At 36.2% G+C, this 10721-nt stretch overlaps 1 non-coding gene across 1 annotated transcript; it reads left to right on the top strand.

Annotated features, from left to right (window-relative positions):
- The first annotated feature begins 2952 nt into the window (after positions 1 to 2952).
- LOC117084777 lies at positions 2953 to 3165 on the top strand. The gene has a single exon (XR_004437663.1). It is a non-coding gene; the product is annotated as a small nucleolar RNA U3 (small nucleolar RNA).
- The last annotated feature ends 7556 nt before the right edge of the window (positions 3166 to 10721 follow it).

Here is a 10721-nt window from a genome sequence, read left to right as displayed (position 1 = left end):
TTACACAGGGTTTAAAATACACCTGACAATATCTTGACTGATTTTCATCAGGAAGAAAAACAGGTAAAATGGCCCTTTTAAGATAATGGCTACTTAAAAATCTCAGCAACTATACATTTTATGGAAATTTTGAGAAAATTGTACCTTGATATGCTATTGTAAATAATAATACTGTGAGTGTGCTCTGTACACTTTCCCCAGTTTTCCCTAATGGGAACATTGTGAAACTATAGTATAATAGCACAACCATGTTATTGATGTTGATACAATCTGCTGATCTTAGATTTCTCCAAATACACTTTACTTATTTGTGGGTGTGGTGTTTAAGTCTGTGCATTATGTTACATGTGTAGATTCATGTATCGGCCACCATAATCAAGAAACTGAACAGTTTCATTACTAGATAATCAAGAAACTGAACAGTTTCATCATTACAGGATCCCTCCTGTTGCTCTGTTAGAACCACACCCACTTACAACCCACTATCTCTCCTTTCTGGCAACCACTAATGGGTCTTCCATTTGTAAATTTTGTCATGTCAAGAATGTTATATAAATGGAATTATAAAGTATATAATCTTTTAGATTGGCTTTTCTCACTCAGCATAATTCTCTGAAGATTCATCCAAGCTGTTGCATAGATCAATAGTTCTTTTTATTGCTGGTTATCTCATTCAATTTCTTCTAAGTTGTCTAAATTAGTGTAAAGTTATCCATAGCATTTCCTTGTTAATCTTTTAATAGCTGCAAGATTTGTAATTATATCCTACATTTTATTCCCAATATTTATTATTGCTTCGTATTTCTGAGTCTTGCTAGAGATTTTAATGTTATTGATTGTTTTCAAGATTGTGCTTTCTGTTTCATTGGTTTTCCCTGCTCTTTACAGTTTTAAATTTCATTGGTTTTTGCTTTCATCTTTACGATTTCCTTTCTTCTGCTTTCTTTGTGTTAATTTTGTTCTTCTTTTTCTAATTTCTAGAGTAGAAAGTTAGGTGATTGATTTCAGAGGTTTTCTCTTTTCTGATGTAGGAATTTAGGGCTATAAGTTTTCCTCTCAGCAGTGTCTTGGCTGCACATTATGTATTTTGATAAATTGTGTTTTTGTTTTTATTAATTTGCATGTGTGTATTTTTAAATTTTTATTTTATCCAGGAAGTATTCAGAAATGTGTAGTTTAATTTTTATGTGTTTAGAGATTTTACAAGTTTCTTTCTGTTATGGATTTTTGGTCACAGAACACAAACTCTACATCACTTTAATTCTTTTAAATTTGTTGAGGTCTGTTTTATGGCCCAGGTTATTTTGGCAAATGTCCCATGGGTGCTTGAAATGAATATATATATATATATATATATATATATATATATATATATATATATATTCTGCAGTTTTCAGGTGGACATTTTTATATATGTCAATTAGATCCTATTTTCTGAAAGGTGTTCAGATTTGCTTTATCTTTGCTAAATTTTCTGTCTAATATTTCTATCAGTAGCTGAGAGGGACACCTTGAAGTCCCAAACTATAATTGTACAAGTTTTATTTTTATTAGTATTATTATTATAGTATAGTGACAGATTAATTTTATTTTATTTATTAATTTAATTTTTAGATGGAGTTTCACTCCTGTTGCCCAGGCTGGAGTCCAATGGTGCCATCACAGCTCCCTGCAACCTCCACCTCCCAGGTTCAAGCTATTCTCCTACCTCAGCCTCCCAAGTAGCTGGGATTACAGGCATGCACCACCACATCCAGCTAATTTTGTATTTTTAGTAGAGACAGGGTTTCTCCATGTTGGTCAGACTGGTCTCAAACTCCCAACCTCAGGTGATCTGCCTGCCTCGGCCTCCCAGAGTGCTAAGATTACAGGCGTGAGTCACTGCACCCAGCCCTGAGTGATATCTTATCTCTAAAAATAAAAAAATTTAAAAATTCCATATTTTTGCCAATATTCTCTTTGTTCTCCTTTTCTAATTTTCTCCCCATTCCAAAAAACTGAATCAACAAATATACTTCGTGATCTTAAAAACTGTTGCAATCAAATCTTTTCTGTTAATTTTTTAATCAAATATAATTTTGATTCTTGTGTAGTTATAAAAAAAATGAAAAAAATTCCGGCCTGTGTAAGATTGCTGAGATTATTCAGCTACATATAGAAACCATTTACATATGGAAATTTGTTATTTTAAAAAACTTAACATGCCAAATTAAAATATTGCAAAAAATGCTTACTAATTATGCCTCTAAATGCATTATCATTTAAATAGCAGTTAATAGTCCTAAAATGCTGGAGGACATACTTCATTCATTGCTAAATGTCAACAAATGATGTTAAAATCTACTATCTTTAAGAAAGAATCAGAATGAAACAAGAAATGTAAGAAAAGTGTTCATTGCTATCCTTTAAATGAATGAGAAAAGACTTGTGAAATTCTTCAGTTGAATGCTTTGGGACACTAGTACACTGAGTGATTTTATGCAGGATTGCACCCTAAGCACAATAGGTTATACGCCTTTCTGAGGCAGTTATACTCAGACATCAATTTCAACTTTGAAATATAATTTATTGCATTAGTCTATTCTTATGCTGCTATAAGGACATACCTGAGACTGGGTAATTTATAGAGGAAAGAGGTTTCATTAACTCACAGCTCAGCATGGCTGGACAGGCCTCAGGAAACTTACAGTCATGGCAGCAGGGGAAACCAACACATCCTTCTTCACATGGTGGCAGGAAGAAGAAGAAGGAGAGCTGAGCGAAGGGGGAAGTTCCTTATAAAATCATCGGATCTTGTGAGAATTTACTCACCATCACGAGAACAGGATGGAGGAAACCAGCCCCATGATTCAGTTATCTCCACCCAGTCCCTCTCACGACATGTAGGAATTATGGGAACTACAACTCAAGATGGATTTGTAGGGAGGACAGAACCAAACCATATCGTTTATCAAGACTATTCTTTCAGGGATCACTTTTATGCTTTGTTACTAGAAGTTTCCCTGAACATGTAGCGCACCAGAAACCATGGGAAAGGGGAGCAGAGTTGTCTCCTAAGCATGAAGCCAGCTCTGTGTGTTGTGTTGCTGCAACTGACACTTGGTATTGATGATTATTCTCTCCCTCCCTCAGAAGAATAAGAGGGGAGGATGGAGTCTGAGAGGTAGTAATTATTTAAATTAACTAACTAATTTCATCTAATGCAGTTTATCAAGCAACAGTATGTAGAGATTAATGTGCACATTTGTTTAGATTTTCTATAGAAGATACATCTTCCACAGTTTTTTACAGAAAACTAACATTTTTCTAAGGATTCACAATCAGTATTCCTTGGTTTACACAGTGTATACATCCAGTAATCAGATACATTACTTGAAATGTTTTTAAATGTTAACTTTCTTTGACATCTTAATATTTTAATCAGGAATTTCATTTCCCTAGATAAGATAGCTTTCATTACAAAAATGTGCTTTTTGAGGTCATTTGAAGGTAGCATTTTGTCTGAACTTTAGGAACAATGCCTGAAGATAAAGATGTTAAAAAATACATCAAGATACAACAGAATATCATATAAAAACATTCATACAGTAAAATGACATGAAGTGAGAGTGGTAGTTTTAAAATATATCTACTAATTCTTTGACATGCCTCCCTTTAAGAGATGGAGCTCCATTGCCCTCCGCTTGAACGTTGGGTGGATGTAGTGGCTTGCTTCTATCAAATAGACTATGTAGAGGCAATGGGGTGCAACCTTCAGTAGGAGGTCATGCAGGGCCTTGCATCTGTCTCTTCACTCTCTCTGGGATCACTTGCTATGGTGAAAGCTATTAATTGATACCATGTCATCAGAACACTCATGTTGCTTGAGCAACTCCATGTAGAGGTCCATGTGGACAGGAAAGGATGCTTCTTTTCAAAAATCATCAAGGAATCCATGCCTTCTGCTAGAGTCATGTAATTGAACCATCCAGTAAGTGGATTCTATAGCTACAGCTCCAGTGAAGTTTTGAAGATGCCAATAACTCCAGCCAACACCATGGCTTGACCCTCAGCCAGAACCATCCAGCTAAGCTGCCTTCAAATTTTTTACTCATAGAAATATGAGAGAATAATGTTTGATGTTTTAAACTCCCAAGTATGGGGATAATTTGTTCTGCATCAATAAATAACTATTACGAATACCTTCCCTTACAGAACTTGACAAATGATCACATCCTTTGATGTCCAGAAGTAAACATGAACTGACATGTGATAAATTCTGGAAACATTATCAGAAACAGAGCTCCTTTCTTTTGACAAACCCAATGCCCCCCCAAACTCACTGCCCATTTCGGCTCACCAATATCTTTACATCAATCCATCACAATCTCCTGTGATTTCTTTCTCATCCAGATTGGCAGATTAGAATAATAAATCTAGTTCATTTTTGCTTAGATAGACTTAAATCAGTCAAGTTATCTTATTTCATTTTTTGGTTTTTCAATTAGATTCTACAATAGGAATATCTATTTCCAGAAATTAGAGAACTAACTTTTCACTTACAAATAAGCTATTTTTTTATTTCCATACTTCTGAATATTCTTGTTCTGACTTTGACGCGGAATTTCTTTGTACCTGTGGTCTTTTTACAGAAACTGTCTTAATATCATATTTAAGTACATAAACAATGGTCTGTATCTTAACATTCTATGTTTGAATATATCAGCATACTGACCTTTTAATATAAATATTTCAGTAAATATAATGTCAAATTATCTGGAGCAAGCAAACCTGTGAGTAACTATTAAGGCAAAAACTGGGAGGCAAATAATGGCTTCCTAAAGTGGAGAGTCTTGGGAGTGACATAATTCTGTCAATGGTCAAAGTGTCTTCTCAGAAATCCCACTGTTCTGTGCAAGGAACTCCCAAACAGAATATCCTAAGAGTAACATTAACAACCCCAGTCAAATCCGCTTTCTATATTTTTTCCATCTAAATCCTCATAGGTTTTTTTGTTTATTCCAGGGTGGCAAAAGTTTTGTAATGCGTTAGAGTGGATAAGTCTTAGAGGAAAAAATAAACTTCATGTTTCTTTCTAACATAGATACATATTTCTTCCACTACTTATTTCACTAATGTTATTTGGCTTGGTCAACTACTGCGTATTGCATGATAATTTTTCTAGGATAAGTTGTTTCAACTTCAAACTTGGAGGGTTTTTAAAAGAAAAACTGAAAACTATTTTTTACTAAAAGGGCATGGGGAGGGATAAGTTGTTTCAAATATCCAAGTTATTGGTAAAATACTTTTATAGATAAGTATACATATGTAACAAACCTGCACGTTATGCACATGTACCCTATAACTTAAAGTATAATAAAAAAATACTTTTATAGTCACAAATAATGACTATATTTACCTAGTTTTCCAAATTTTGTAATACTCCAAATTGTGAGTCAAACACAAAAATAAAATGTTTGTGCAAATCCCCTTCCTTACATGTCTTCAAGCATCATACAGCAATGTGTTATGATAGAATGTGTTATGGAATGTGTTATGATAGAACGTGTTACGGAATGGGTTATGATAGAATGTGTTATGGAATGTGTTATGATAGAATTAATAATTCACAGCATGTCATTAGGAAAAGTTCCTTGAAAGTTGATTTGAATATTATCTCAGTACTAAATTGGAATAAGGTACAACCAGAAACCCAAATTTAAAGTCATAGTGACATTTAAAAATTGCTCAAATGAAGTACTGTGGCCATTTAAAATTAAGATGAACAATATTGCCATCACTGGACTCACCCTTGACACCTAAGGCTGAACTGTTTCCTTGTGTTACCAAGTCATGACAATACCAGCTCCTGTCTTATACTGAGAATGGACATTTCAATAGGACTGACAACTGATCCTCAGGAATCAGAAAGGAAATATCAGATAGGTGTTACTTATCCACATGTGTGTCTTCCAGGAAGACCCGGGGAATCTGTAAGGCTCCATATTGCTGGAAATTCACTTAATGCACATTGTCCTTATCCCCAGTGTCTACACAGGAATGATTTACGGATACAGGTTGCCATGTCTTGATTTAGAACTAAGATTTTAATCACAATAAAACCCCTGCCTTGGCAGACCTTTCCTGTTATCTTCACGAAGATCTCAGCAATAACAGGCACTCAATTCCTCACAATTCTCACAGAACCGCCTTTTGGTTTTTCTGAGCAGCCATTCTCTTTTTGGAATTTGCATTTAGACCAGTTGGAGATAAGATCTGGTGCTTTGGGGAGCAGGTGTTAAGAGACCCAACCAAAAGTAGAGCTGTCTGAGAGCTGTAGAACCGTGTAGGTTGAAGCAATCAATTTTACTGCAGTACACTATTTCTCTTGCTACTAACAGCTGCTGGGAGGATAGCAGGAAAGCTACCCCGCTGAGCAGATTTGAGTCAGAGGATGGAAAATCCACCTCATTTCCAGGCTGAGGGGTCCCACATTAAAAGACCATAAAGTTAAAGTCATTTAAATAGTAGCTCCAGGGGCACATTAACTTTGCCTTCTTATAAAATGTCTGTTAATATAGATCTCAAAGACAAGTTGCTTGTCATTTTATCATTCAGCACAGCATAGCAGGTATTTACAATTGTTTTTGTGCCTCAGACATTTGTGTTTACTGCTACAGACACACACACACACACAAAGTTTGATTAAATGGACATAAAAGAGCATGCCATCACCATTTATATAGGTGGAAGCCACTATCTACATGTAGCTAACACTGACAATTTGAAATCTTTGCAAAACATTTAAAGTACTGAAATGAACATTTCATCATTACTGTTGGGGAAAAAAAGCACAATTTATTGCCATGCATATTGCTGCAAACTTGGTGAAGCTTTAAATTTTCTGGATTGTTGATTTTGGAACATTTCTGCCCTGGAGGAATGCCTTGGAGGAGCAAATATGAAATATAAATCGGTCTTTGAGAATTCCGCTGAGTTAGAGGGCTGGATGCATATCGACTTGTGAGTACAATCTTCATGGAAAGACCTGAACTGTTTCGGATGGACTGTTCCTGCTGCTGTCAGTTGGACATTTCCTTGAGAGATCCCTTGAGAGATGCAGCTTATGGGTGCCATACTGTAACTGTAAACTACTTGGGAAAAACAGGAGAGGGTGGGATTAAAAATATGTCTGGCAGCTCAAGGATCTGGTCTGAATGTCAAGTAGCAGCTGAGACAACTGTGTTATCGTTTTTCATTGCCAAAGGGTAGGACTTTTTTTTTTTTTTTTTTTTTTTGAGGCGGAGTCTTGCTCTGTCGCCCGGGCTGGAGTGCAGTAGCCAGATCTCAGCTCACTGCAAGCTCCTCCTCCCGGGTTCAGGCCATTCTCCTGCCTCAGCCTCCGGAGTAGCTGGGACTACAGGCGCCCGCCACCTCGCCCGGCTAGGTTTTTGTATTTTTAGTAGAGACAGGGTTTCACAGTGTTAGCCAGGATGGCCTCGATCTCCTGACCTCGTGATCCGCCCGTCTCGGCCTCCCAAAGTGCTGGGATTACAGGCTTGAGCCACCGCACCCGGCCAGGGTAGGACTTTTTTAAAGATAGCCAGGTTCTTGTCTACGTTCTTTAAGAATAGATAATGCAATGCTTCTCAACAACATAATTATTTGTAGGGACATGGATGCAGCTGGAAACCATCATTCTTAGCAAACTATCACAAGAAGAGAAAACCAAACACCGCATGTTCTCACTCATAGGTGGGAACTGAACAATGAGATCACTTGGACTCGGGAAGGGGAACATCACACACTGGGGCCTATCATGGGGAGGGGGGAGGAGGGAGGGATTGCATTGGGGAGTTATACATGATATAAACGTTATGCACATGTACCCTAGAACTTAAAGTATAATAAAAAATAAAAAAAGAAAAAAAAAATAAAAAATAAAATAAAAATAAAAATAATATATAACAGTGTGTCATATCCAAGACAAATTAAAAGACTGAATTTACAATCAATGTTCCTGGCTAAATGGAATTATAGAAATATGGCTATGTAACGTACAAGCTATTAATGTTGCATCCATATGCTACTACGATGGATAAAATATCTAGATTATTGCTTTCAATTATTATCGTACCTTTTATAGTATAGACATGGGTGTAGGCAAATTTTTACGGGATATTTCTGTGTGCTCACAATGTAAAAATACCAGCATCATTTTATTTTGAGCAATCATATTTATTAAACTGTCAAAATCATTGATATTAAATATTTAAATAGAAAACTAGAAGCTCATCAAAATAACCAGCTGCCTTAAATACAGGATTATGTGATAGTTATAAGGAACAAGATACTGTAAAATAACTGTCATTCACTTTTTACAATAAAGAAAAGTTGAAGTTAGGTACAATCTTTTTAAAAAAATCAACTACTAGGGCCGGGTGCGGTGACTCATGCCTATAATCCCAGAACTTTGGGAGGCCCAGGCAGGTGGATCATGAGGTCGGAAGATACAGACCGTTCTGGCTAACACGGTGAAACCTTGTCTTTACTAAAAATAGAAAAAATTAGCCAGGCATGGTGGCGGGCACCTGTAATCCCAGCTACTGTGGAGGCTGAGGCAGGAGAATCGCTTGAACCCAGGAGGTGGAGGTTACCGTGAGCCGAGATCGCACCACTGCCCACTGCACTCCAGCCTGGGCAACGGGGTGAGACTCTGATTCAAAAACGGAAAAAAAAAAAAAAAAAATCAACTGCTGATACATTTATAAATGTACGTGATACCTGGAATGAAATTTTTCCAATTTTTTTTTCAATTTTCCGTTGCTTTGTTGTTTCATTGTGATACAACTGTTTTGTCTGTCGGATTTGAACAATTTGCCTAGGTGGAATCTTACTAATTTCTTTGTGAAGAAAATCAACAAAGTTATTTTAATACATACTGCACTTTCCAGCTTTGAAACAGCAATTCGAATTTCCAACAGAGGCTATTTCACTTTTAAAAACACATTATCAGCTTTTGATTAAAGGGAGAGCACTCTTTTTAGGGATGCTTCTCATGGAAAACAATTTGATATGATGTATTTGGTGCAAAAGAGGTGTTATAAGAACTTGCTACCAACGAGGCCTGGGGATTGCACCACGAAGGATAAGTCAGCATTCATTCATCTACTCTGGCCATCTGCCCTTGTCTTTACATCTCTTTATATCTGCCTGTCTCTGAGTCCTGTAGCTCATCAGCAAGGCAGCAGCTGTTGGACTTTCTTGCTGAAGATAGTGAAGCCTAAAGCCTGAAGCTTCACAGGAAAGGAAATTCTAATTTGTAAACATCATCACCCTTCAATCACTTTGTGCTTGAGTCATGGGGAAAACCCAAAGTGATTTGTAAACACACTAGCATACAGAAGTGTTCCCTATTTCACACCTTTTGTTCCATCTATAGGGAGAGCAAGGTCCAGATGCTTATGTAATTCTCACCTTAACCCCACACATTTTGAAAATTACACAGGGCGAAGATGGAAAGGAAAAGTACTTGGGTAGATATGATGCTTACCATATGTGCCAGATTTCAGGTAATTCTCATCAAGCATTAAAATATTCCAAAAATTTCAACATTTGGAGCTAAAAATGCCTCTTCCATATTGACTCTCATGCCTGGAAAGCCATGTGCTTTCCATTTCATGTCTTCTTTCATTTGGAAAATACAGTCCAAAGGATTTTGGTAGAAAACTCATGACTCTGAGGCATACCATGAAGTCTCTTTTTATCCAATTAACATGATCATTTAGACTCACATGGCACAAGCATATTGTTTTGCACATGATAGGTGCTTATTCAATGGGGATTTTATTCAATTTAGCTCAATGATAAATATCATATTTTTAATGAAACTATTCACTGTCATTCTACGTCCATCAAGAATATAGGCTCACTGAAGTTTCAACTAAAAGTTCATGTTTTTTACAAAATACTTGTGAAACAGCAAGCAAATGAGATTTTTTAAATAAATAATGAAGATCATCTTAAATGACTGTAGATACAATGACACAGAAATACATAATAAGAGAACACACATGTGACATAACTTCAAGGTATCCAAAACTCATCTAATCTCATGTATGTCCTCAGAAGCTTTATCCTGCACCAGAAATATCTGCCATTTTTCTCGTTTCTATTATTAAATATGTTGCATTTTCAGAGGATTCTTGTATAAACGGAAATACATTAAACAGAATATGTAACAGCTTATCATTTTAGCCTTCATAATTTCATTTGGAAGATTAGATTTTTTTTGGTTTTCTTCCATAGATTAGGAGTATGAGAAACATATAACAAGATGAGTAATTCTTGATGAAAGTGTGTGTACTTTTGGTAAAGTTCTAAACACAGTACATATTCTGAAATGGCGTACATAAATGAGGTGGTAGAAAGAGATCCCTTGGGCAGCCAGAGGGCAAGCTCATGAGGACACTGGGTTTCAATTAGAAGTTATTCAAAAAAATGAACAATCGCAAAAAGAAGTTTTCTGCTATGTCATTGTTATGGGTTGAGTTGTGTTCCTCCTCCAATTCTTATATTGAAGTCCTAACCCCAGTGCATCAGAATGTGACTTCATTTGGAAGTAGGAGCTTTAAAGATGTAATTAAGGTAAAATGAGGCCATATGCGTGAACCCTAATCTAACATGACTCCTATCCTTATGAAAAGAGCGGATTAGCACACAGATATACAGAGGAAAGCCCT

Source organism: Trachypithecus francoisi, unplaced genomic scaffold (genome assembly GCF_009764315.1).
Source record: "Trachypithecus francoisi isolate TF-2019V2 unplaced genomic scaffold, Tfra_2.0 Lachesis_group0, whole genome shotgun sequence".
Classification (NCBI taxonomy): Eukaryota; Metazoa; Chordata; class Mammalia; order Primates; family Cercopithecidae; genus Trachypithecus; species Trachypithecus francoisi.
This window is presented reverse-complemented; position numbering and strand designations above follow the sequence as displayed.